The sequence below is a fragment of the Globicephala melas genome, chromosome 16 (assembly GCF_963455315.2).
Source record: "Globicephala melas chromosome 16, mGloMel1.2, whole genome shotgun sequence".
NCBI classification, from domain to species: Eukaryota; Metazoa; Chordata; class Mammalia; order Artiodactyla; family Delphinidae; genus Globicephala; species Globicephala melas.
The window spans coordinates 72,796,543-72,824,250 of record NC_083329.1 but is presented as its reverse complement, the minus strand read 5'-3'; the positions used below and the strand labels follow the sequence as shown (position 1 = coordinate 72,824,250).

Below are 27,708 nucleotides of genomic sequence, written 5' to 3'. Positions count from 1 at the left end.
GTCTCTGCCCTAATATAATTCAGCAAACATTTAAAAACATCAAATGATCTCTCTGCCTTCATGTTGACCGTGGTCGCCATTTGGGCTTCCTTGAAGTATGGATCATCTCCTCTGAGTTCTGGCTTGTGAAGGTACCTTTTCCCTCACCTGCCAGTCTCTAAGAGGGGAGAGGAGCCAAGGTGCAAGTGTATTTCACCACCAGTGTGAACACATCGTATCCAAAGGCAGAGATGGCTCCTTTGGGGAAGTAACCAGCATGTGTTTTTGTTTGTGTGTTTGCTTGTTTTACTTTTACAAATCCACATGATTCTTGAATCTTTCAAACTGTGGACCTGTGGACCCTTACCTAATGCCTGGGACCTTCCTGGCCACCTCAGACTTGGTAGACAGCTTGGATTACCAGTCTTAATACTATAAATTTAGCACCATCTGAGGAAATATCTTACAGGTGCTTGGTTTCCTGAAAACATGTTTTTAGGGGAAAGTTAGTAAAAAAAAAAAAAAAAAAAAGTAATTTTTTTTTATGCTGAAGTAAGTTCTAGAAGACTTGTCTTTTTTTTTTTTGCGGTACGCGGGCCTCTCACTGTTGTGGCCTCTTCCGTTGCGGAGCACAGGCTCTAGAGCACAGGCTCAGCGGCCATGGCTCACGGGCCCAGCCACCCCACGGCATGTGGGATCCTCCCGGACCGGGGCATGAACCTGTGTCCCCTGCGTCGGCAGGCAGACTCTCAACCACTGCACCACCAGGGAAGCCCTGCGTTATTGTTTTGATTGATGTTTCTTAACAACTTCGTGGGGAGTTGGTTGCACACTCAGTGCATTATAAATGTTCTTTATAATTGGGGATGCCAACATCAACTTTAATGTAGATTGTTAGTGGCATTCTTACTTAAAAAATTTAATTATTTAAAAAATTTCTACCGCTTTCTCTCTCATATCCACAATGGATGAGAATCTGTTCCTTGCGTAATATAATTTTAATTAGACTGAAAATTCAGTGATTTGACCAACTCTTCCTGCCCATTAAAATTAAGTCTTTGTACCCTCCAATGGGAAGAATTAAAAATGAGATCAGGTAATAAGCATGTCTGTTTTCATCCAGATAAGACTATCCACAATGGGTTTAATCTTTTAACCTGTTTCAATAACAACAACTATCATTTATTGAACACCTATTACTAAGTCAGGCATTGGATTACAGTATATGTGTTTTCTAATTTATCTCACTCTAATGAATTCGATGACCTAAACATCTCATCTCAAATGCAGGAACTGAGGCTTAGGGTTATGCAGTTAGTACGTGTCCTGACTGGAAATTTGCACCTACAGTTCATTTAGCTGTTAGTCCATCCGCTTGACGGTGCTTAGCGCTTCTGGTATAGAACCCTGGACCTGACCTTTTGTACTTGGATGACACGTGTATATTTTTGAGCACTTTAATAGTTAAATCTTTCTGATTTTAGAAGATGATGTTTTTATTACATGTCATAAGCATAGATTAGAGGTGGCTGTGCGACCCCCATTCATCCTGTGTCTCTTACTTACACACAAGACATTAACTGGTAGCCTTTTCTTCTGGAACAACTAACATTGGCCTCGAACTTTTTTTCTTTTTCTTTGGGTCATCATCTTAAAAATATACATCTAGTACCACGGAATGTTCTGCAGTTGTTTCTTAAGGTTGAATAACTTAATTGATGGTAAATATCTTTTAATCAGTGTACAAAGGAACAAGTTTACTCCAGGGAAAATCAGATCTTCAGACTGTTGTTATGTAAAATGAAACTTTTTTTTCCTCCTGGAACTTGGCAGGGTTAAAAGTCCAGGAGGAAAAGAATATGTGTGCGGGTGGGAGATTGAGAAAATGTGAAGAAGGTGACTGAGAAATGTAAGCAGTTGATTAAAAAATAAGCAGAAATGTTAACCTCGCAGAGCTTTATAACTTTATCTCACTAATATTAATATTTGCCTCTAAAAGGTGATAGAATTTATTGTTGCTCTTTTCGGTACAAAACCCAACTGAATTTTACTGAGAGGAAATGGAATTTTCCATGGAACAGTAACAAGGTAATATAGACATGATTAGAATACTGATTCTGGCTATGTTTTATGTATTTACTTCTCCTTGAGAAAACTTAATGCCTAAGTGTCCAATGTCTCTAACCGGATAGTTAGAAAAACCATTTTCATACTTTACAATTGCAAAAGGATTCATAGCAAAGTTCTGTGAAAAAGCGAGTCTCTTTTTGTATTGAAAATATAGTCTTTAGAAACTGGATTTATATTCACTTAGCAGTACACCTGGGTGATATCAGTTAACAGCTTTTTAATCAAGTAATAAACTAGTAATGTATAGGGAGATTAGATAGACAATCATGGTGTAGCTAAAATAAGCATAACTCTGTAAACACCTGTAATTCTTCTAATTTTTATGGATTGCTGAGAATAGGACTTTGTCAAACAGTTACCAGCCCTTGAGGTAGTGCCTCATGCATAGTAGGTGTTCAGAATGGTGTGTGTGTGTGTGTGTGTGTGTGTGTGTGTGTGTGTGTGTGTGAGAGAGAGAGAGAGAGAGAGAGAGAGAGAGAGAGAGAGAGAGAATTGGTGCATGTGTGGTTGATGCCTGGATCAGTGGGTTGATGTGTGAATACACGAGCTTAACCCCTCCGTTTGCTGTCAGTGCAATTTCTTAGGATTCTAATAACCAGTGGTTCCTCTTCTATACCCTACCTCCTTACTCTGGTATACTTAGAGACCATGCTGGATTAAAACTGGAATAATAATCCCAGGCACAAAGTCCAAATAAATTGCAGTGGAGATTGATAGCCTCAGTATTCTAGACATTATCAGTCCCCGACACCATCAGACCTGCTTCCCTGCCTTCCCAGATTCAGCTAAAGCCGAGAGAGTGAAGTGGCTCATTGGCTGCTGCAGCTGCTACGTGATCCGTCAGCCTGGCCGGGTAAATGCGTGTCAGGTTGGCCTTGATTATCTTGGAAGGACCTTCTTTTATGCTCTAAAGATCTCTAGTACAGGGCAATGGTTAGGAGCATGATGTCTTAATCCAGAATTGCCTATGTTGGAATCCTGGCTCAGCTACTTACTAGTCATGAAACAGTGGGCAGTAGGCCCCCTTAAACCTCTAGATTCCTCATCTGTAAAATGGGAACACAAGTAGTAGCTACCTCTTAGGAGATTTGTATTGATGTCTACCTCAGATTGTGAAAGCTTCACTTCCAACCATGGGAAAAGTTTTTGAGTGTGGTTGCTAACATGCACAGGGGTCTGGACAAAAATGAGGGTGATTCTAACACACAGCCAGGGCTATATTTAATTATTCACCTGCCACCCTGCCTCTGGTCATCTGCACCTGTTGGAGAGCAAACACCCGCTCTCTGTGACTTGTAAGCTTGGCAAGGACTTAAGGTCACTGTTTCCGTCTAGGTGCCAGTGTTTAATTAAACTCTTCAGAGTCTGTGATCATTATGATAAAAATATTCATTCTGGTAAAGTTTGAAAATGCTTTCTGGTTAGCACGAGATTTTTGGCATGGGTTGACTGTGGTTTTTGTCTATAAATTCCTGAAATGCTGACAGAGTTGAATTTATTTTTGTTTTAAATACAATTGCTAACATTTCTAAGCGTCCATATGGACTCGATAAATACTTTGCTTCTGCTCACTGGATGTATGAACTGGATGAAGAAGAACGATTATGATTTGGGGAATCCTGAACATTTTTCTTCATTTAGTTTGATGCCGAAGTGAATTGGAAATATTTCTTTGGCATCATAATTTTGGGGTTTCAAAATTGTGTTTGGATTTTCAGGAAATTGGTGGTAACTTTACATTAGCTGAGAAAACTGAATTTTAAAATTCTCAGTGAAGAGGCAAATGATCCATTTTTCATAGGAAAAACTCCTTTTTCAAAGGAATTCGCTGCCAAGTTGTCTGCAGTGGCTTTAGGTAGTACTTGACCTTTTGGCACATCAAGAAATTGTTTTCTTTGTCTAAATATTAAATCAATATTTGAGGAAGGCTGGGTAGTATATGGTATGTGGTGCAAGGGCACGAAAACAGTCGGCCATGTGTATTTCCACATCTGCAAGCAGATTTGGTTTCTATAACTGTCAATCAAGCAGATCTTATGGAATGCATTTTCATTCTCTCACTAGTTGCCATACAAATTCTGGTTCTCCAGGAAATAAATCACAATGGCCTTTCTGCTGGAGGTAGACGGTGAAAAATTATATGAGGGTATAGTACATCCAGTCTTAAGCAGAAGTAAATTGCTTTTTAAATTTCTTTTATACTGTGAAAAAGAAAACATTTTTTTCCCTAAACATGCATTGTCTGTGATGAGATAGGCTATGTTCTCTTCATGACTGTTTTTTTAAATTTCTCCCTGCGGCAGGGTCTACTTGGAACATGTGTTCTCCTGTTTGGATTCTGTTGTCTGGGGCTATTTTTTCCTTCCTGCTCCCAGTGTTACTGGAAACACTCACCCTTTCTGTATTAGCTGCCACGCAAGTGGAGGTGCCTTCAATTGGGACGTGCCACACACTGTTCAAACCTTTGAAGCCAGCCAAGTTTCACAGGGCACAGAGCCTTCTGGGGTGTTTTTCATCTAACCCCTCTATGTGTATGTCTGTCTAATGAAGGGGTTAGTGTTGCTTGTGTTTAACAAATGTGTCCACTGAGACAGGAAAAAGAATACGAAATACACCTTTGAAAGTACCTGGTATATCTCAGTCATTTTGCTAGACCACAGCCACCCAGCCAGGCAGGGATTACCACCCCAAGTGAAGATTTGGAAACGGACCCTTGCGGCACTCTTGGGAAACTATCCAGCTAATATGTGCTGGTTTTTAAACCTGTATCTTTTAGAGTCTAAAGCCTGCCTACCACACCAGTCACCTCACTGAATTTTATTGTGAAGTGAAACATTCAAGATCAGCAGTGAATATTGTCAGGCTGGAAAGAAATTCACAAAATTCCAATCTAGGTCCCAAACTGGGTTCTTTGTACCATTAGGTCCCTGGATGGAAATGCATTTCTCCAAGGTACCTCGTTCTTATCCTGACTCAAAGTGACTTTATGATCTCCCTAAATTTGTCCCCCTTTCAGAGTTCCCGTTTCAGATGCTCAAGCCAGAATCCCAGGGGTTATCCTTGACCCCTCTTCCTGTCTCACCCTCCACATTCTGTCAGGCGCGAAGTACCATTGATTTTACCTGTTAAGCATCACTGTGTCAACTGGAGGAATGCCTGGGAAAGAGGCAGGGTGGAGGCCCAACTTAGCTCTGACACCTGTGAAAGGAAGCATGCTGGGAGAGGAGATGGGGCCAGGGGAGCCTTAGATGGCGATGCAGACCTGACAGCGCCTCTGCTGGTCCAACAGCGGCTCTGGAGGGAAAGTTGCCTGTTATAGAAATCCCATTTTGAGCAGAATTGATAGAATCCTAATATGCCTCTGGACTTAGTCTTTGGCTGGGGGCTCCTGGGGAAGAGCGTGGCCTGGGCTGAAAAGCTGAGGTAAATCCTGAGGCCCTGCAGCCGGAGGCAGTCGGCTAACTACACTGTTGCAGCTGCACTCCAAGTTCTATCTGAAAGGGAAGTCTGAACAGCGCCCCCCAGTGGCCACCACCTTTGCTCCGGTCTGTCCACCCCTGAGCCCAGTTTCTTCACCCACACCCCCAGTCAGCTGCCTTCCCCTCTCACCTGGACTATACGGTACTGCGACTGCTCTGCTTCCACTCTGATCCATCCCTACAGCCGTTTTGTTTTGTTTTGATTTTTCAGAAGGTGGCTTTAGCCAACAAACACACATTTAAAAGTTGCTTCTTCTTGATAGGCTACGTCTAGAGGTAAGACTGTATTTAAAATGGATTTGTACACGTCGCATTGAATGAATTATCTTTGGCAGAATTATGGCTTATTTGCTACCACCCTTTAGGTAACTTGTAAACCAAGAAATAGAGCCCCCAAAGGAGTTACATACAAAAATACCAAAAGGTGGCAACAGGGAGATATTTTCAATAAATTTTCTCTGGTGTGACTTTTATACCACAGGAAGTATTCAAATTGCAAAGTCTTCCTTAACACAAAAGGATTTGTTTCTTTGTCCTTTTTCCTTTTTCTTTTTGTTACAGTGTTTCCACTAGAATACAGCTGCTGTGACACGTGGAATGGGATATTTTTTATTCTCATGTGGTTCCATATAACAATTTTTAAAATGAATGCTATCCTGGGTCTCTAGTATTTCTAACCTAAGGCTTTTGAGCATCACAATCCCTGTATGAAGCCAGGGTTGGATGACCACCGGTACACAAACTGAGGTATAATCCTATTATATCAGAATTTCAAGATAATTTCCTTTCCATGACCACCAGGCCCCAAGGTCTGGGGAGAAATTCCCTAGTGGGTGATATTTTTTTTTTTCCCCCTGATGTTCCCTCTTTGCCTTCTCTTGTCCTTCTTTAGGACTCACCTCTAATGATGTAATTAGTGATCCTGTCACACCTTTATTTTAAACCCTTAGGCTAAATTCCAGGTGGGGTCCTGAGGGAGCTGTCCTCTGTCTACCTTTTCACCTCTCATCCCGGCTCACACTAGATCCCAGAGTTGGGATCTTCCTCTCAGAGGGAGTTTCCTGGTTGATACATTTGTCGAGGAATGCCCTTGCCCTTGAGATCAACCTGTGTGGGAGGGAGGGGTGGAGAAGAAGGCCTGGCTGGGTGCAGGGAGGAGGGCACTGCAGTGCAGGGCCCATGACAGGTCCCCCCGCCCTCAGTGAAAGCTTTGGCATTGGGAGGCCCTTCAGAGCTGTCCCAAGTTGGGTCAAAGGGCCAGGCCTCTAGACCATGAGGTGGATAGTCCCTCAATGCTGTGGGAAGAAGCTATGACCAGGCAGGGGAGTTTTCCTCAGTAGAGGCTGAAGTGGAGGCAGAGGGGCTGACCCCTCCCAGCATTTTAGGGGAGCGAGTCCTTCGATCCCGCAGGGAGATCTGCTCGGCTCCCTGCCTGGGCTCCTCTCCAGCCAGGCGTGACGTCTCCCTGCAGCCTCTGGGCCTGCTTGCCTGTTATTGATGCCGAAATTTGGCCTCTGTACGCTGGTACCGAATTGAATCTCGGAGACAGAGTTCTGGGTGAAGTAGAAGAGAATAGCTTTATTGCTTTGCCAGGCAAAGGGGGCCACAGCAGGCTAATGCCCTCAAAACTGTGTGTCCTAACCCAGGGGCGTCTGTGAGGAGTTGTATAGTCAAGGAGTTGGGTTGCTAATAAGGATCAGGGTGCGTGCAGGGCCTGCATTCCTTCAGTCTAGAGATCTTCTGGCACCATGTGGTCTCATGATCTGTGGTTCTCGAGGTTATTGAACTGTGACCTTCTCTCTGGAACATCTTCCATTTGGTGGGTGTTTTAGTTCTGGAGAAGAGCTCAAAGAAATCGTTATGTGTATCCCTTGATGGGGAACCAGGACCCTGCCCCAAGGCTGCATTCTTGTTTCTTGACTTCTCCTCCCTTGTCTCCGCATTCCCTCCTTTTCCTGATTAGCAACAGTTTGAACTCACCTTTTGGAACTCAGGGAAAGGGACACAGAAAGGCTTTTGTGCCCAGGAGCCCCACAGGGTCCTGCTCAGTTTCATTATTTCTTTCACCGGGAAACTTCTTGTTTGCTGCTCTGCCTACTCCTGTTTACTCTTCAGATCTTACCTTATGCAAAACCCAAGGAACCCTGTATTTCTCCTCCTCTGTGGTTTCCATGTCACACTTGTCATTATTTGTTTACTGTGTTTATTCTCTATGAGAGGCATAGCCCACTACATCCCTGAAGGGTGGTATGTGGTACATACCAGGCATTCAACAGTAGGTGTTGACTCACTAAAATGGGACAGAGTGTTAAATTTTTTTTTATTGCTTTGCTTATCATATATTTCTTCTCTCATAAATAGTTTAAATAATACGTAGAATTCTGTGATTACATTTGGACTTGCTTTATTCATTACTTCATCAAACGTAGCATGCTCTTTTTTCTTGCACTTCTTATTCTTGTGAAAAATCAAGTACCAGATAACTTGTGTGAGTCATCACAGAGGTGAAAATATTGGTCAGTTTGGAGCATTTATGACTGACTAAATTTCCATAAAATTCAGGAGGACTACAATGCTGTCTTTCCAGTGCATGTATCTGTGATTTACTGGTGTATTTTTTGGAAAGTATAAATAAGCAAACAAATTTTAAAATTATCTCCATTCTTATTAAAGAAAGACTGTATATGAAGATAAATATGTATTTACAGAGTAGTTACAGTCAAGGTCAGTGTTATGATATAGAATTCTCATGTTAATGGGAGACTTACTAAAGCACTGTACTCTTTATGATTACCTAGTACTTGACAAAAGAGAAGTGAGCCGAGTAGTATGAGGGAAATGGAAGTCTAAATTTTTTGTCATGTTTAGCCAAGATGAGAAGCATTGATTTGATTGGAGAAGTAAAGAAAAATAGAACTGGATTTACAAAACCTTGGTTTAATATTTTCTATACTTTATTTCCAACAACTCTTACATGAACTGCAAGATTTTCCCCCTCGTGTTCGTTTTTGAGATAATATAAATCTTAGCTCAACAAGCTCCTTTGTTCTTAGAATCGATCTTCCTTAAATTAAGTTTATAGTTCTGTCAAATTAAAAATATTTATATATCATTTTCTCAGGAAATTTTAAAGTTTCTCCCTTTAAGAGGAAGTAAAAATACTTCCGATAACTTTTTTTAGTACTCTGGGAGCTTAGTATATAAATCCTAGGTGAGTGGCTCATGTTAAAGCCCCCTGGTTACAGAAGGCTGCCCCTTTGAAGTGGACAGTCTGAGCAGGTGTTTGGTTATTGGCTCTATAGAGAAGTCATCCAGTTGGCCTAGCTTTGATTCTGTACTGAAGCTTATAGAGTGTGTGTCTGGGCCAGGGAGTCAGAGGGCCTGGATTTGAGTCCGCACTGGATAATGTCTTTTTGGGTTCCCTTAATCTTTTTGACCAACTTCCTTATCTGTAAGATAGGAGTTATGACTTCTACTGCATGAGTAGCTGCAGGATTCACGTGCAGGAATCTGCAGCAAGTCTCCCGAGGAGCCCTAGCACAAGGCCCCCAGCAAATGGTAGCGATTATTATTATGACCAGTGCCTGGAAATAGCATATGTTTTGATTTCCCAACTTCAAAGTTAACTTTGGAAGTGAAGGTTTATTTCCCCATTGAATTCTAAAAGTTTTACACATGTGTAAAGAAAAGACTGTTACAATTTAGAAATTATATTTTGGAAACTTAGAGTCTTAAAATTTTTTGGCTGTTCCCCGAAACTCCTTTGACATTTAAGAGTTTGCAGGTATTTCAAAATGAGGTCAGGTCTGATTCATTCGGATGATTCTGATGGTTTCTGAATTTATTTGATTATATTGAGGCTTTTTGTTCCCAGTATTTCCCTGGATTGTGTGTGTGTGTGTGTGTGTGTGTGTGTGTGTGTGTAATCAAGAGAAGATATGGAGTGCCTGGGATTTTGGTGGAAAAAACTCATCAGGAATTAATAATTTCGAAATCAGTGTTGATGTCTTTCACTTTTGTTCTTGAGTTTTAATAGCTCCCCAGGACAGAGCTGAGAACAGAGTGCCATGGGAGTCCACAGAAGGAGTGACTAACTCATTCTGGAAGACCTCATAGAAGAAGTGACATTTGGGTTGGCTTTGAAGGATGAATTGTTTGCCAGATACAGAACAGGATGGGTGTGGGGTGGCTTTTACAGACCAAGGGAGCCATACGTGAAAAGGCAGAGCCCTGAGAGCACATGTATTTCATTAACGGTAAAAAAAAAAAATTAGCTGCTGGGACCATAAGAAATGACAGTGTGAAAGCTGCCCCCAGACCTGTGGGAGAGTGGCCACCAGTGGGCAGCGGTATGTCAAGATACTGGAAGAGGATTTGGGCCAAATTGAGAAGGGTGTGTGAATCTTAAGGAGTGTGTTCTTCACTTGGAAGGCAGTGTTCACATCTGTACTTTTTAAAAATTTTATTTTATTTTAAAAAAGATTTATTTATTTGGCTATGCCAGGTCTTAGTTGCCGCACGTGGTATCTTTTAGTTGTGGCATGAGAGCTCTTAGTTGCAGCATGTGGGATCTAGTTCCATGACCAGGGATGGAACCTGGGCCCCCTGCATTGGGAGTGCAGAGTCTTAGTCCCTGGGCCACCAGGGAAGTCCCTCATCTATATTTTAGAGAGGTGTCTGGGTGGAGGAGGTGAGAGGATAGATATAGTTGAGAGATGAGACGTGGGGACAGAAATAGGAACAAAAGAGCTTAAGAGTGAGATACTTAGGCAATAGGATTGGTTTGCAGGAGAAAGGATTTTAATTAGTATGGGATGTGCACGATATTACATGAGCTTTACCCCCATATTTAAACCTTTTTTTAAAGCATAGAAACAGGAGCTTTATTCTCTAATGTGCTGCATTACACACTCAAGGGAATGGTTCCTCTTTCTGGCATCTCTTTCATCAAAAGAAAATCCATCCTAGTTGCATCCATGTTGCTGCAAATGGCATTGTTTCGTTCTTTTTTATGGCTGAGTAGTATTCCATTGTATGTGTGTACCACATCTTCTTTATCCATTCATCTATCGATGGACATTTAGGTTGTTTCCATGTTTTGGCTATTGTGAATAGTACTGCTGGGGAAGGAAAGACCAGGAGTTTGGGGTTAGCAGATGCAAACTATTATATACAGCATGGATAAACAACAAGGTCCTACTGTATAGCACAGGGAACTATGTTCAATATCCTGTGATAAACCATAATGGAAAAGAATATGAAAAAAGAATGTCTTTATGTGTATAACTGAGTCACTTTCCTGTACAGCAGAGATGGGCACAACATTGTAATTCAACTATACTTCATTTAAAAAAAAGAAAGAAAAAATACACACACACACACACACACACACACACACACACACACACACACACACACACACACACACACACACACACACACACACACACACACACACACACACACACACACACACACACACACAAAAGAAAACCCGTCCTGTTTAGTCCCACCCTGGGCAGAAGCTGCCCTGAGCAGCGTTTTGGACCCAAAGTGAAAGGCTAATGGAGAGAAAGGGTGGGCACATACCACAGAGCCCCCAGACACCCTAGGCCTGGTGGGACATCTGGGAGGGGATGCAGCACAGAGTGACATCCCAAAAGACCTACGTTTCCCCACACACAGTCACAGAGCCAAGCCCACGAAAGAGGTTAGTAAAGTATTTCGCAAGTGATTTTTTGTTTTTAGAAGAAAAAATGTCAGTTCATTCCTTAAAAATAAGTCAAGTATGGGGAGGGGAAGGGTAAGCTGGGACGAAGTGAGAGAGTGGCATGGACATATATACACTACCAAAGTGTAAAGAGATAGCTAGTGGGAAGCAGCCGCATAGCACGGGGAGATCAGCTCGGTGCTTTGTGACCACCTAGAGGGGTGGGATAGGGAGGGTGGGAGGGAGGGAGACGCAAGAGGGAGGGTATATGGGATCATAAATATACGTATAGCTGATTCAGTTTGTTATAGAGCAGAAACTAACACAACAATGTAAAGCAATTATACTCCAATAAAGATGTTAAAAGAAGTCAAGTAAATTTGCGAAAGAGTAATTAAAGTGAAACAGCTTTTGTTCTCATTATGTTATTTCCCATCACCTTTAATCTGTTAACATGCTCTGTGAGCTCCAAGAGAACAATAATAGCATAATAGAAATCTATCTCAACACCTGTTGTTTTAAAGTCTTAACACAAATCATATCCTCACAGAGAGTTAAAAAGATTAAATATGTTGTCCAAGGATTTTATAGTTAATAAGAAGCCCTTATATTTAATTCCATGCTGTTTATTTTATGTGATACTGTTTCCCTATTGAAATTGTTGGCTTTAGGGTTTGAGGCCGAGAAACAAGTCAAGGCTGACTTAACGGCTTCTGGTCTGACTGACCACAGTTGCTGGCGCTTCTAACTGAAATAGGAAATAGGAGTGAAGGAGCAGTTCTGGTTTTGTTTTTTGTGTGTGGAAGCCATTTGAGTTTGGACTTGTTGCATTTGAGGTGGTTGGTGGAGATGTTGGGCAAGCGGTTGGAATACAAAAAAGACACGAAAAGCATATTTTGGACCTGACAGAACTGTAACTTTTTCTGTTATAAAACAAGCCATTAAAGTTTGGATATTAAAATTTTTTTTAACATCTTTATTGGTGTTTAATTGCTTTACAACGGTGTGTTAGTTTCTGCTGTATAACAAAATGAGTCAGCTGTACGTATGCTTATATTCCCATATCCTCTCCCTCTTGCGTCTACCCTCCCACCCTCCCTATCCCACCCCTCTAGGTGGTCACAAAGCAACGAGCTGATCTCCCTGTGCTATTCGGCTGCTTCCCACTAGCTATCTGTGTTACATTTGGTAGTGTATATACATCGATGCTACTCTCACTTCACCCCAGCTTCGCCCTCCCACCCCATGTCATCAAGTCCATTCTCTACGTCTACCTCTTTATTCCTGCCCTGCAACTAGTTTCATCATTACCATTTTTTTTTTTTTTTAGATTCCATATATATGTGTTAGCATACGGTATTTGTTTTTCTCTTTCTAACTTCACTCTGTATGACAGACTCTAGGTCCATCCACCTCACTACAAATAACTCAGTTTCGTTTCATTTTATGACTGAGTAATATTCCATTGTATATATGTGCCACATCTTCTCTATCCATTCATCTGTTGATGGACACTTAGGTTGCTTCCATGTCCTGGCTATTGTAAATAGAGCTGCAGTGAACATTGTGGTACATGACTCTTTTTGAATTATGGTTTTCCCAGGGTATATGCCCGGGAGTGGGATTGCTGGGTCATATGGTAGTTCTAATTTTAGTTTTTTAAGGGACCTCCATACTGTTCTCCATAGCAGCTGTATCAATTTACATTCCCACCAACAGTGCAGGAGGGTTCCCTTTTCTCCAGACCCTCTCCAGCATTTATTGTTTGTAGATTTTTTGATGATGGCCATTCTGACCAGTGTGAGGTGAAACCTCATTGTAGTTTTGATTTGTATTTCTCTAATGATTCGTGATGTTGAGCATCTTTTCATGTGTGTTGGCAATCTATATATCTTCTTTGGAGAAATGTCTATTTAGGTCTTCTGCCCATTTTTGGATTGGGTTGTTTGTTTTTTTAATATTGAGCTGCATGAGCTGTTTATATATTTTGGAGATTAATCCTTTGTCTGTTGATTCGTTTGCAAATATTTTCTCCCATTCTCAGGGTTGTCTTTTCATCTTGTTTATGGTTTCCTTTGCTGTGTAAAAGCTTTTAAGTTTCATTAAGTCCCATTTGTTTATTTTTGTTTTTATTTCCATTTCTCTGGGAGGTGGGTCAAAAAGGATCTTGCTGTGATTTATGTCATAGATTGTTCTGCCTCTGTTTTCCTCTAGGAGTTTTATTTTTATTAATTAATTAATTAATTAATTAATTGTTTATTTTTGGTTGCATTGGGTCTTTGTTGCTGCACATGGGCTTTCTCTAGTTGTGGCGAGCGGGGGCTACTCTTTGTTTCAGTGCACAGGCTTCTCATTGCAGTGGCTTCTCTTGTTGTGGAGCATGGGCTCTAGGCACACAGGCTTCAGTAGTTGCAGCACATGGGCTCAGTAGTTGCGGCTCATGGGCTCTTGGGCACGGGCTCGGTAGTTGTGGCACATGTGCTTAGTTGTTCCATGGCATGTGGGATCTTCCTGGACCAGGGATCAAACCCATGTCCCCTGCATTGGCAGGCAGATTCTTAACCACTGTGCCACCAGGGAAGTCCCCCTCTAAGAGTTTTATAGTATCTGGCCTTACATTTAGGTCTTTAATCCATTTTGAGTTTATTTTTGTGTATGGTGTTAGGAAGTGTTCTAATTTCATCCTTTTACATGTAGCTGTCCAGTTTTCCCAGCACCACTTATTGAAGAGGCTGTCTTTTCTCCATTGTATATTCTTGCCTCCTTGATCAAAGATATGGTGACCATGTTTGTGTGGATTTATCTCTGGGCCTTCTATCCTGTTCCGTTGGTCTATATTTCTGTTTTTGTGCCAGTACCATACTGTCTTAATTACTGTAGCTTTGTAGTATGGTCTGAAGTCAGGGAGCCTGGTTCCTCCAGCTCTGTTTTTCTTTCTCAACATTGCTTTGGCTATTTGGGATCTTTTGTGTTTCCATACAAATTGTGAAATTGTTTCTTCTTGTTCTTTGAAAAATGCCATTGGTAGTTTGATAGGAATTGTGTTGAATTTGTAGATTGCTTTGGGTACAAGAGTCATTTTTACAATGTTGATTCTTCTAATCCAGGAACATGGTATATCTCTCCATCTGTTTGTATCATCTTTATGGATATTCAGTTTTATTATGGCTTTAAATAAAAGTTTCTAATGATGATGTCCCAAGTGGCCAAAGTAGTCACTTTGAAAATTTCTGTTTTTTTTTTTCTAGTTGCAGTATTATTGATACTTCATGCCCAAGTATCATACTTCATTTTGTATGTGTATATTTTGTCAGAAAGCTGTCTGGAAAAAAGCTTTAGGAGAAAAATATCTTTAAGCATTTTCTTTAGAGAGAAGTATACTATCTCTAGCTCCTGGGAGTATTTTAAGGATTTCCTGATACCAGTAAGTATCCATGTGAATGGATTGTTGTATCTCAGTGGTGTTTTCAACAGTTCTTCATCTCTGCCATGAGGTTACGTGTATGATTTTTTAAAAAAATTTCTGTTCTAATAGTGTGTCTCATACAACTCTGGCTTCATCTGCTTAAAGGTTTATACGTCAGTATTATTAGATGCTGGTTGCTATCAATATTCTTTAATTTTCTGCCATTCCTTCTACTGTTGTTGTCCAAGTAAGTAGAGCACCAGCTATTAGATCAAGAACTATTACTGCCTTCTTATGTTACGGGCTTCTCAGAGTATGGGGAGGTAAGCTAGACCCCGGAATACTCTGGGAGGCATAAAGTTAATGTCAAGCAAGCAATATGAATAAAAGAGTTATTATATCAATGCAGAAGGCACTTTTGCTGGATGGGGATTGGTCATGGTTTCTTTTTTTTTAAGATTTTTTTTTGATGTGGACCATTTTTAAAGTCTCTATTGATTTTGTTACAATATTGCTTCTGTTTCATAACGTTTTGGTTTTTTGGTTGCGAGGCATGTGGGACCTTAGCTCCCTGACCAGGGATCGAACCCGCACCCCCTGCATTGGAAGGCGAAGTCTTAACCACTGGACTGCCAACAAAGTCCCTGGTCATGGTTTTATAGATCATTTACTCCTTGTAGGATGATGGCTCAGAGGGTATTTAGGTGGTGGGTATGGCAAAGGGTGTGTCAGAAAGGTACACAGCATATTTATAGAATGACAATCAGGCAGATCCGGCTGGAATGCAGAGCTCATGGAATAATGTAGTTAGAGACAGGCTTCAAATAAGGTGGCTTGGAACCAAACTGAGGAGGACTATAATATCTGATTTCTTAAGAAAGTACACTCCTCCAGTCTCTTAGTATGAGCCTGGCTAGGATGCTTCCGTGGGCTGGTGTGGGACTACCAGGCCAGCTCATAGTATGGTGCATACATGCTTCCAACTAGTTGGGGATCGGGGCCTCTCCTCTTCTCCCCGCTTGAATTTTTGTTTCTCTGATGCCATTTAATTTCACCATTTGGAGAAATTGTTATTTTGATGGTGATTTTCAGGTAGACTTAAAGGAAAAGATGAAGGTTGCTGAATTTCTTTTAAAATATCAACAGAAATAAAACAAGGAGACAGCAGCTGTGAAAACATACGTCAGACTTCTCAACTGTGGTCTTATCATGCTAGCTTCAGTGCAGGCTCACCATGTGCACTTCAGTTGCCATGACTACCTGCTAGGCAGCAGAATCCCCCTGGTTAGTATGCTCTAGCATCAGAATTTTCATGGAAAGGAAATTTAAGACTTTTCAAAGAGTGAAATCAATACTTCTTTTTCTGTAAAGCAGATGGGTTATACATTTTTTAAAAATAAAAATGGTCACTACAGTTTTGATTTCCAAGTTATAAGTGAAGCCAGACTTGAAGGTAGTGTTTCAAGGGCTTTGAAATTCTGGCATGTAAATGGTTTCTCCTATATGGTCCCCATGACAACAAAACTGCTTGCAGGTATTGAGTATCACCTTTGCTGTAAAATATTTGTCACAGAAATGCCTTCGATTCTTATCACTACCTAATAAGCTGAGGCAGAAGGCTTTAGCTGGTTCAAGGTGTTATATGGACAAATATTTCAAGATCTTTTTTTGTTGTTAAGAGCTTAATAAAATTACAATTATAGGTGAACTGTTAAAAAAATTGAGTGATGTTAAATTGATGTTCACTTAAAAACAAGTAACTATTATTTCAGTTGCCAATTGGAAAATACATATCATAAATAAATTTATGATTAAAAAATTGAAATTCCTTAAGCATAGCAAAAAATTGCTGTTTGAATATTGGCGATTTTGTAGTGCGATAAATATTGTCTCTCCATGTCTGGCATGCACCCTCTCCCCCTAATTTTTCCACCAAAGAAAAATTTCATTTTCAAGTTAATACCTGATGAAGCCATGTATTTATTAAAAGATGTGATTGAAAAATAGTTTTAGTGTTTTAGTTCAGTGGCCATTGTAATGTGTGCTCTTTGAAGCTTTGTGAAGGATTTAAACTGTTACCCGGGTATAATGAATGAAGTGTCATTTAAGGAATAAGCTGTTTTATTCATTAACCAATATCACTTGAATTTTAATAGGATCATTTTTTTCCCCCAAAGCGACATTCTTCTTGTATTTGTTTATTGTTAAGTGTTCTGTTTTATTTACTGACCATTGAGGGGAAAGCATGAAATCTTAACTTCCATGATGAACTTTTCATGATTTGGCATCTTTATTCTTACCTTGGGTAAGAAACCATTTGCTAAGTCCCCCTTTGTGAAATCCAGATGTCTCTGTCTGGTGCTCAGGACAGTGTCCACTTCTGGACCGTGATCCCAGGAGAAGGGTGCAGGGAGTCATGGCAAAGATACCGGGAGATGGAGGACACTTGAAGGTGAGCAGGGGTAACTTCATAGGAGCTGAACCACGGAAACAAAGTTAGTTACAGCAAATGGATGGGATTGATGGCCTGGAAGAAATGAGAAAGCTGGACTAATCCTGAGAGATCTTACAAGGGTGTTTTTATTTGGTCTATTTCCCAGATTCAGTCAGACCTTAAATTGGATTGTCTCTTGTCTCCGGTTATGACCCTATTTTGATACATCCACATTCTTGATTAAATGTCATAACAAACCACTTCACTTCCTTTGACCACATGATGACTCTAATCTTCCAATGACTCTTCATCCCAAAACCTTAAATTTTAGCCACAGGATGTGGTTGTCCATGAGGTGTTTTCTGCAGCTTCACATCTTTCACAGCGTAAACTATTGCTGACAGTGTGGGCACTGGAGCCTGACTACCTGGGTTGGAATCCTGGCCCTGCCACTTACTAGCTCTGTGACCTTGGACAGGTTATTAACTTCTCTAGTCATAGTATCTTCCTCTGTGATATGGGAATAATAATGGTACCTGCTTCATACAATTATATAAGAATTGATAGGGACTTCCCTGGTTAAGAATTTGTCTGCCAGTGCAGGGGACACGGGTTTGAGCCCTGGTCTGGGAAGATCCCACATGCTGGGGAGCAGCTAAGCCCGTGTGCCACAACTACTGAGCCTGCGCTCAAGAGCCCACAAGCCACAACTACTGAAGCCCGGGCGCCTAGAGCCCGTGCTCCGCAACAAGAGAAGCCACCGCGATGAGAAGCCCGTGCACCGCAACGAAGAGTAGTCCCCGCTCGCTGCAACTAGAGAAGGCCCGCATGCAGCAATGAAGACCCAATGCAGCCAAAAAGAAAAAAAAAAGAATTGGTATATCAGAATTGTGTAATATGTTAGTTTTCTATTGCTGCTGTAACATGTCACCACAAACTGAGTAGCTTAAAACAACAAAAATTTATTTCCTTGTGGTTTTATAGGTCACAGTTCCCACACGGGTCTCACTGGGCTAAAATCAGGGTGTCGGCAGGACTGTCTTCCCTTGTGGGGTCTCTAGAGGAGAATTCATTTTCTTTCCTTTTCTGGTTCCAAGAGGCCACCCACATTCCTTGACTCATGGCCTGTTCGTCCACCCTCAAAGCCTTTCTATGGTGACATCTCCATCCGACTCTCCTCTTCTGCCTCCCTCTTCTAATTTTAAGGACCCTTGTTGTTATATTGAGCCCACTTAGATAATCCAAGATAATCTCCCTGTTTTTAAGATCAGCTGATTAGCAACTTTGATTCCATCTGCAACCTTAAATAGCCTTTGCCATGTAACCTGACACCTTCACGGGATCCAGGGAGTTAGGAGGTGGAAGTCTATGGTGGGTGGGTAATTATTCTGTCCCTTTTCCCTTTTCATCTCATGCTATCCTAGTGTTACAGAGTAGATGCTTATAGTTTCCCACAGTTTTTTTCAATTTGGAGCAGGTATGTTACCACAGGCAGAAGAGAGGGGCGAAAGAAAGAGAGAAAAGTGGGAAGAATTACGTGCTGATGCTCTTTTTTGCATCTACGTAGATTAGAGATAATTCTGTTGTCATATCTTTATAACCATCCAAATTGACCTTCCCCTTTGGTTAGTGCCTCTGAAGGTTTGCTAACAGCAGCTAAGAAGATACGAACAACATTTAATCCATTTATCCATGAGAGGTCATTTCCCTACTGAAACTTTTTTTTGCTTATATCCATAAAATATGACCTAATTACATCAACTATTATGATTTAGAGCGGGCAGAGACTTAAAACAGTGAAATAAAATGTATTGACATTTGCGAGGTGGCTCACAGTTTACAAATGTTTTTATAAAAATTATTTTATGACGCCTGTCAGCATTTTGAGAAGTGAAGCAGCCCAAATCGTTCAGGCAGCAAAGTCATCTCTAGAGACGTGCCTGCTACTTGCTTCTGCCAGAGGACGGGGTAGGAAAAACACCTACCTTCTTCCTTAATTGAAATTTGGCAGAGGTAGGATCAGTGGGAAGAGGGAAAAATGAGTTCCCATTTCTACAGCCCAGGAAACTACGGGGACAAACGTGATGGCTGCTCGTTGTTTGTGCCTGTGTTTCTGTGTCAGTCTGGTTCTCTTTGGTCCTTGATGTGACTCAGTCTGCAGGGGTGGGATGGGAGAGAGAAGCATTCTTCTCCTTTGCTAAACCAGGCCAGGAATATATTAAGCCGCTGTTTTCTAGTGCAGTGTACATTTACCAGCACACTCAATGATTACATTTAATAAAAAGGGGATGGAAGGAAAAATGCGTGCTGAGTTCATAGAACTCGCTAAACAAAAAATTTTGTTAGCTGATGTGTCAACAGCAGCGAAATAATTCATTCTCTCTTTGAAAAGTGAATGCCAATAACAATAGCCATGATTCTGGCAACGGAATAATGCTCCAGAGGGTGACTTTCAGCTCTTGGCTCTCTTCTTTCCCTCTGTTTCCAAAGGACATTCTCCCCAACAATAGCACCAAGTGATTTATCCTTGCTCATGTCAGCCGCTGAGGTTCGAGGGACCACACAGTGTGGTTCGTCGGCCAGGTCTGTAATTACAAAGGAAGTACTCTTTTTTTTAAAAAAGAGAAATACAAAGTGACATATTTGTTATTAAAGCCTTTTGGGGTGCTGTGGAGAAGATTACCCTTATAGCTTTGGGGTGCTGGAGTAAATTGTGTGTAATAAAGTCATGCCCATTTTCCTACTGTCTTCCTTGGCCCTGAAACTTACAAGGTCAATGAAGTGAAGGAGGCAGCCCTTCCTTGAAGTTCACCTTGGTTATAGCTCTGTATTAAAGATGTTAAAAGATACCGGAATGAACTTTATGTTGACCAGCTTCTAAGTCAATGAATAATTGATGTAAGTCTCTACAACTTTTTTCATTTTCTGAGAGTATATAAATTTTAAATAACAGGCACTAATGTGCTCTTTCTAAAAATAGGTATTGGAAAGCTGCTTATAGCCTTTAATTTGTATCTGTCAATTTAATTAGTCTTTAAAATATAAAAGTAATAACAGTTGTTAGCTCTTTTGCTGTGATCAGGGATCAGCTAACTACATTCCACAGACCACATCTGCCCCGCCACCAGTTTTTGTAAATAAAGGTTTATTGGGATGCAGCCACATCCATCATTTACGAATTGTCTGTGGTTACTTTCCTGCTACAGAGGCAGAGTTGAGTAGTTGAAATAAAGACCTTATGTCCTGCAAAGACAAAGTTATTTACTCTCTGGCCCTTTACAGAAAAAATAGTGTCAACTATTAGACAGGTAAGGTACATCACACCATACTAGGTGATGTGGGTTCAAAAATTATTAAAGGGTGAGTCTCTAGTAACTTAGTACATAGTTGGAGAAAAGATATCCCTGAGTTTAAGTGATGGCACAAGTCAATTTAAATTCATTTATTCATTAACTCAAATCGAGTGATTTTTGACTGCCTCTGGGGAGCCAGGCGTTGTTCTGAAGTGAAAGAAGTAGAAGTAAACAAAGAAGACAAAGTGTCTGCCCTCATGGAGCTGGCAGCCTAGTAGAGCAAAAATTTTTAAATTTAAATTTTTAAAATTTAAAATTTAAATTTTAAAAACCTGAGGTTCAGATTTTTAAAAAAGGGGGGCATGGAGAATGAAAATATCTCAAACCAGTAATTCTCTGAGCTTTTTACATATGGTTCGAAATTACATTTATACACGGAGATAACACGGCAAATAAGATATGCGTGTTTTGGTATGGTAGGGGAAAATCTGATTAGGCAACAGGGAACCTGTTGTATTAGTCCCTGTTCAGTCTCTTTTTGGCTGAATGGTCTTTAAGGGTTCTTAACTTCTCTGCAACATGGAGGGGACTGTACTCTCTAAGTGCTTCTCAGAGTTGAGTGTGTATCAGAATCATCTGGAGGGTTTGTTAAAGCGTAGATTGCTGTCCCGCCCCCTGAGTTTCTGATTCAGTGGGTCTGGGGTGGTGCCTGAGAATTTTCATTTCTCACATAGTCCTGGGTGAGGCCAGTTCTGCTGCTGGCTTGGGAAACTGCACTTAGAGAACTGCTGCCCTCCAGGATCCTGGAGGCCCGTCCAGTTCCTCCAGTATTTTTAGACTCCCTGAAAAAGCTTTATAGCTCTTTGAAGGAGACTAGAAGTTCCCACTAATGATTTGACTAAGGTGACTACTTAATATTCAGGACTGTTTACTGAGGAAAAGCTTCCAAAGAAGTGAGAATCCTAAAATCTCTTCTTATGGTCACTTGGATTGATGTGCATTTAGTAAATTTTATATAGTTTCTTTGGGAAAATTAATGCACGCTCAATTCTAAGGGTGGAGGCCATGATTGTTCATGATTTTCTGTTTGTATCCCAAGTCCACAGTTGCAGTAAGTGCTCTGTACTAATATGTTTAATTGACCCTAAACTTAGGGAACAGAATGCTTTTTTTAAATTTTTATTGGAGTATAGTTGATTTACAATGTTGTGTTAGTTTTAGGTGTACAGTGAAGTGAATCAGTTGTACATATACACACATCCACTCTTTTTTAGATTCTTTTCCCATATAGGCCATTACAGAGTATTGAGTAGATTCCCTGTGCTATACAGTAGGTCCTTATTATCTGTTTTATACATAGTAGTGTGTATGTGTCAATCCCAGTCTCCCAATTTATCTGCTCCCCCTGCCCCCCCCCTTAATGCTTCTTAAGGTCATCTTCCTGAGTTGCTGCTGGTTTTCTGTAAAATTCCATTTAGAATTAAGGAGCATTAATTCCACTGGGTGCCAGAACTCTAAAACTGTTCATAACATGTATTCTGTGTCTGAAAACTGTAAGAAGTGTTTTGACACAAGAAATATGAAAATATGAACCTCTGTGTCCCAGTTTGCACAGACAATGGAACTGTGCCATCCATGATCACTACAGGACCAAGAGCTATTATGGCTGTCGATTTTATAAAAAAATTTTATTGAAGTATAGTTGATTTACAGTGTTGTGTTAATTTCTGATGTACAGCAAAATGATTCAGTTATATATGTATATACTTTTTCTTATTCTTTTCTATTATGGTTTATCATAGGACCTTGAATATATAGTTCCCTGTGCTGTACAGTAGGACTTTGTTGTGTATGCATCCTATATATACTAGTTTGCATCTGCTAACCCCAAACTCCCAATCCATCCCTCTCCCTCCCCCGCTTGGCAGCCACAAGTTTGTTCTCTACGTCTGTGAGTCTGTTTCTGTTTTGTAGATATGTTCATTTGTGTCATAGTTTAGATTCCACATATAAGTGATATCATATGGTATTTGTCTTTCTCTTTCTGACTTCTCTTAATATGATAATCTCTAGGTACATCCATGTTGCTGCAAATGGCATTGCTTCATTCTTTTTTATGGCTGATTGATATTCCATTGTATATATATATGTACCACATCTTCTTTTTCCATTCATCTGTTGATGGACATTAAGGTTGTTTCCATGTCTTGGCTATTGTGAATAGTGCTGCTGTGAACATAGGGGTGCATGTATCCTTTCGAATTATAGTTTTATCTGAGTATATATGCCCTGTAGTGGGATTACTGGATCATATGGCAACTCTATTTTTAGTTTTTTTTTTGCGGTACGTGGGCCTCTCACTGTTGTGGCCTCTCCCGTTGCGCAGCACAGGCTCCGGACGCGCAGGCTCAGCAGCCATGGCTCACGGGCCCAGCCACTCTGCAGCATGTGGGATCTTCCCGGACCGGGCCACGAACCCGTGTCCCCTGCATCGGCAGGCACACTCTCAACCACTGTGCCACCAGGGAAGCCCTATTTTTAGTTTTTTGAGGAACCTCCATACTGCTTTCTATAGTGGCTGCAGCAATTTACATTCCCACCAACCGTGTAGGAGGGTTCCCTTTTCTCTGCACCCTTCCCAGCGTTTATTTTGTAGACTTTTTAATGATGGCCATTCTGACTGGTGTGAGATGGTACCTCATTGTAGTTTTTTGTGTTTTTTAAATAAATTTATTTATTTTTATTTTGGGCTGTGTTGTATCATCGTTGCTGCACGCGGGCTGTCTCTAGTTGCAGTGAGCGGGGGCTGCTCTTCGTTGTGGTGCGCAGGCTTCTCATTGCGGTGGCTTCTCTTTGCTGTGGAGCACGGGCTCTAGGCACGCGGGCTTCAGTAGTTGTGGCACACGGGCTTAGTTGCTTGTGACATGTGGGATCTTCCCGGACCAGGACTGGAACCCGTGTCCCCTGGATTGGCAGGCGGATTCTTAACCACTGCGCCACCAGGGGAGCCCCTCATTGTAGTTTTGACAGCTGTCAATTTTAAGATGCATCACGGCCATCACAACTTGGTTGGTGTTGAAATGTACATCTTAGAGTCAATTAAATACAATAGATAAAAAATTCTATGTGCTAGATATTATGTTCCTGCCCATAAACTGGATTGAGAACATTTTTGAAATGCAACAGGTCGATCATAACTAACATTACCATCCAGCTGTTAGCACTTCCACGTGGAAAGTATTTTTAAGGAAGACCTAAGTTCTGCAGATCTGAAGCACCTGCTTTTTAATTGGAATCAGTCTTTATTCTTTTGAAGCCACAAATATTTTCTTACGTGAAGGGTTCTCACTGAACACAGCTGATTCCTATTTCATGTTTGTCTTCTTTTTTGGAAAAGACGTTTGCTTCCCCAAGTTTTTTCTCTTGCTCTCTGAAAAGAAATGCTAAGCCTTTGTGAAATAGAAACACAACTCTAGAGAATAAAGTATTAATCACAGGGCTCATTGAAGAGGTTTAAAATGGAAGATGCACACACCCATATCAATAGCAATGGAAGTGTCACAGGGCTACAGGCTTCCAGAAATGATTCTTAATTCAGGAAGGGCCATGGGTTCCAAATGATTGAAGTTGTTTTTCTCTTCTCCACTAATTTTTTTAAATCATCTGTTCCCGTAACTTATGTAAAATCTCCTTTTAAATTTCTCTACTAGTAAAGTGATTCTAACATAAATGGTACAGTTGCCAAAATATTGATCACACCCATTTCCTAATGTCTCTCCTGTGATTTTGATAGATGTCACACAGCCTAATGTGCTATCAGTTTGGGGATATTATTGGTAAATATTTGTAATAAAAATATAGATATCAAAAAAACTATGTCAACCATAGATGATTTCCTGAAATTTTAACTGAGACTTTCATTAGTAGCAGCTGGGACCCAGGTGCTGGCATTCTCTCTGTTACGTGCTGGTCATCTTCTTGCCTGTCATCTGTGGTCAGGAGGGAGGGGAGGAAGGCCTGCCTGGTGTTCATCACTCCTTCCTCTGCTAATGGAAAGTTCGATGGCCTGTGCTGGTCTAGCCCCAGTCCAATGGCTCAGAGTTATCTTGTTTTTTTCTATTTGATTTTACCTTTCAGGTGTAGATCTTTGATCCCTCTGGAGTGTCTTTTTGTATATGACATGAGATAGGGATCCAAATTTATTTCCATGAAAGGAGTCAGTTTTCTCAGCACCAGTTTCTAGATAAGCTGTGCTTTCTCACTGATTTGTGATTTCCCTTGTTAACCAAGTTGATGTACACACACGCACACGTACACATGCACGCTTTTCCTCCTTCCCTTGTATTTTTCTGGAACTTGTTCTTTTCGTCTCTTAGATATCATAATATGTCTTAGTTTGTGGTAGGCAAAGACCTTTTTTTCTTGTCCTGTCCTTGTCCTTCCCATTTTCTATTCTCTTCTGTACTGATGTTTTCTTTTCCTTTTTTCTGTTTCTTGCTTTTCCCATTTTATCATTGGCAGTGCAGTGGAGATGTTTCTGCGTATGCACCATGTTAAAGAGCTTATTAACGTTTGTGTTTCTGTTTCATGGATCACCAATTTAAAAAGCAGTTTTGAGGTACTAGGTATGTAAGAAGCCTAGATTCAACAGTCGCACGCTAAAAACAGTAATATGAAAATCTTAACACACTGTCCGCCGCAGAAGTTTGTGGCTTGGTTAGGTTTTGCTTTGTCCTTGTACTGCCAGGTGGAACAGTGTGTTCACCTAAAACTACAACATAGCCCTGAACAGTGTTGCCATTTTAGATTTTTGTCTCTGTCACCCCTTATCTGACTAAAAATAATTATTGTATGGGAATTGAGAGTGAAGAACTTTGAGAGGAAGTGCTTATTTTCTTGTATTCCAAGGACAAAGTGACGTTTTTGATTCTGTTAAATAGTACTTGAAAGATGCTGAATAAATTTAGTCAGTTCCATCAGCAAACTGGATAATCCTGAGGTTGGAAACAGGGGGGTCTGTAAAATTGAGTCACGGAGGAATAAAGTACCTTTGGTCACAAGTTGTTTAGAAAAAAGCAACACCACCAAACCTTGCAACTGTTTTAAAGTGGGCATTTCCTCTTGGAGAGAAGTCCAGAATCTCTCGGAGTTCTATTCTGATTTCTTCGTAACTTGCTGAAGGTTGGCAGCCTCTGCTCAGCTGATGACACACACTGCAGGGAGCGGAGGGATGTCTCATCTGTGCCTGGGGTGGGTGGTCCCCCCGGAGGAGCCCAGGGATACCTCAGGCGTGGCTGGGAGATTTTCCTTCTGTGGCTGTCTGTACTGTACCGGCTTTAGGGACGAACATGTGTGTGTGTGTGCACGTGTGTGTGTGTGTGTAACACTGTACTTGAACTCGAATTTCCAAGTTGAAATTGTTTACCTTGCAAATAATCGAGAGAAAAAAGAGGAAGCCTGAAAAGGGACTCTGGACGTGTAAATGCTTTTCTTGTAGCAGATCAGAATTGCGAGTGGGTCTCCTGCAGACCCTTAGGGTTTATGGCTTGCAATTCCAGACGAATTACAGTATGTATTGCAGTCACTGTATTTAGGTTACATCTGCTTTCTCTTAAAGTTCCTTGGTAAACCGAAACTGCTAGTGAGTAGAAGCCTGACTCTGAAAATTTTGAAAAGCAGCTGTGTCCAGATCACAAGATTTTTCTTTGTTTTTGTTTTCATGGAGGAATTGTTCTGGGTTTGGTGACTGTTTACTTAAACCAAGTACAAATGCAGGGAGCTAAGTAGACAGCCTTATTTTAGCCTTATGAACTTTGGTTTGTTTGATTCCTTTTTTTTTTTTCCTAAACTGCCAGGGCACACGTTTTAGTGTCTACCCCGCTTTTGACCTCCAGCTCTACTGTTTTGCGTTTGGTTATCTTGAGGAAAGATGGAGGTGAGAGCATTTGTACTTAACTTGTACTCAGCCTCTGCGGTCCCAAAGTCAGTGGGGCTGTCAAGTTAAAAACAGAAAAGCTGGTTGCTCGGTGGATAGCTGAGACTCTTCATGTGATTTCGGTTTACACTTGGTTGGGTTTCACATTACAGTACATTTGGGGAATTATTTCTTGGGCTCTGGCAACTCTGCACCACTTCCTCCATGTTGGGGATTTTCCATCTGAGGTCTTCAGGAAGAATTACACAGAGTTTGTGGAAACTCACCATTCTGAACGGACAAAGGAAGAAACACCTTAGGTTTGAGTGGATGTTTTTCCGTTACATTCCTGGATTGGATATGTTTTTTTCTTTTTAATTGTTTTTCCTTTTTGGTGTGAGTATTAAATTCCATTCTGGAAGGTGAATTTCAGTTGAGTTTTGGGGAAACCTTTGCAGCGGCGGTTGAGTCTGGATTAGACTCTGGGGTTTCCAGCGGCAGCTTCCCTGCCCCGGCCGCTCCTGTCTCTTGAACAACCTGAGAGACTGCGCCTGTGGACACTGTGCTAATGGGTCACCTCTCAGTTCTGCCGTTTTCGTCGTGGGATGATCTCACTTTCCCCATTGGTGTTCGTGAGCCCTCTGTCTGGTTTTGCCCGCCTTTCTTTTTTCCGTTTTCCCTCTAGATTTTTTCCCCTCACATTTCTGTATACCTCTGCTTCTTCTCACCCTTCCAAGGTCATACCTCTTCTTGTTCCATTTTCACTTGTGTCTTCAAGTCTTGCATCTTTTCCTTTGAAAAAACGTTCCTTTTTTCTTCCGTGGCCTGTTCCGACATCATCAAGATGGAGACCTTTTTTTCAATTCCCTTTCATCGTGTGGAAACCAGTAGCTCTTTTCTCTTAAAGACCAGTTGGAAAGGCTTCTTCTTGCTTTTCCTAAGTGGACTGGGTTGCTACTTACTTAGAAACCACAAGCATTCCTGTGTGAAATTAAACTCGCTGTTTTGAGATTGTGTGTGGGGTTAGAAGAGGGGGACATGGTAATATTTGGAGTCTCTGGCCTCTACCTCCCATAGGTTTTTCATTAACATTTTGTTGATTTTAAGCTATTCTTATATTTGGGACTAGTTTCCCGAGTTAACCTCTGGTTCTCTTTCTAGCAGGGCCCTGTTGGTTTGCTTTTTTCTCTTGCCCTGGTTCTACCCCAGACGTTTTCCATATGACCACACCTCTTTCCACAGAGGTTCTTGGTCATCAGGACTCTTTAGCGCCTACTAGTGTTTTTGCCAGAATGTTTTCCGTAATACCTCTAGTCACATATTAAGTTAGCAGTTAATTCCTTTGTGAAGAAAAGCAGGTATT

At 41.0% G+C, this 27,708-nt stretch overlaps 1 protein-coding gene and 1 long non-coding RNA gene across 2 annotated transcripts in view; one reads left to right on the top strand and one right to left on the bottom strand.

The window, feature by feature from the left end:
* The window catches only part of BICC1 (BicC family RNA binding protein 1), a 295,894-nt gene that overhangs the window by 194,731 nt on the left and 73,455 nt on the right, over window positions 1–27,708 (top strand). The window lies entirely within an intron of this gene.
* Window positions 10,474–27,708, bottom strand: part of LOC132593625 (uncharacterized) — a 475,128-nt gene continuing 457,893 nt past the window's right edge. Inside the window, exon 8 of the long non-coding RNA XR_009559340.1 lies at window positions 10,474–10,708. This is a non-coding gene — a long non-coding RNA (uncharacterized lncRNA). The remainder of the gene's footprint in view (window positions 10,709–27,708) is intronic.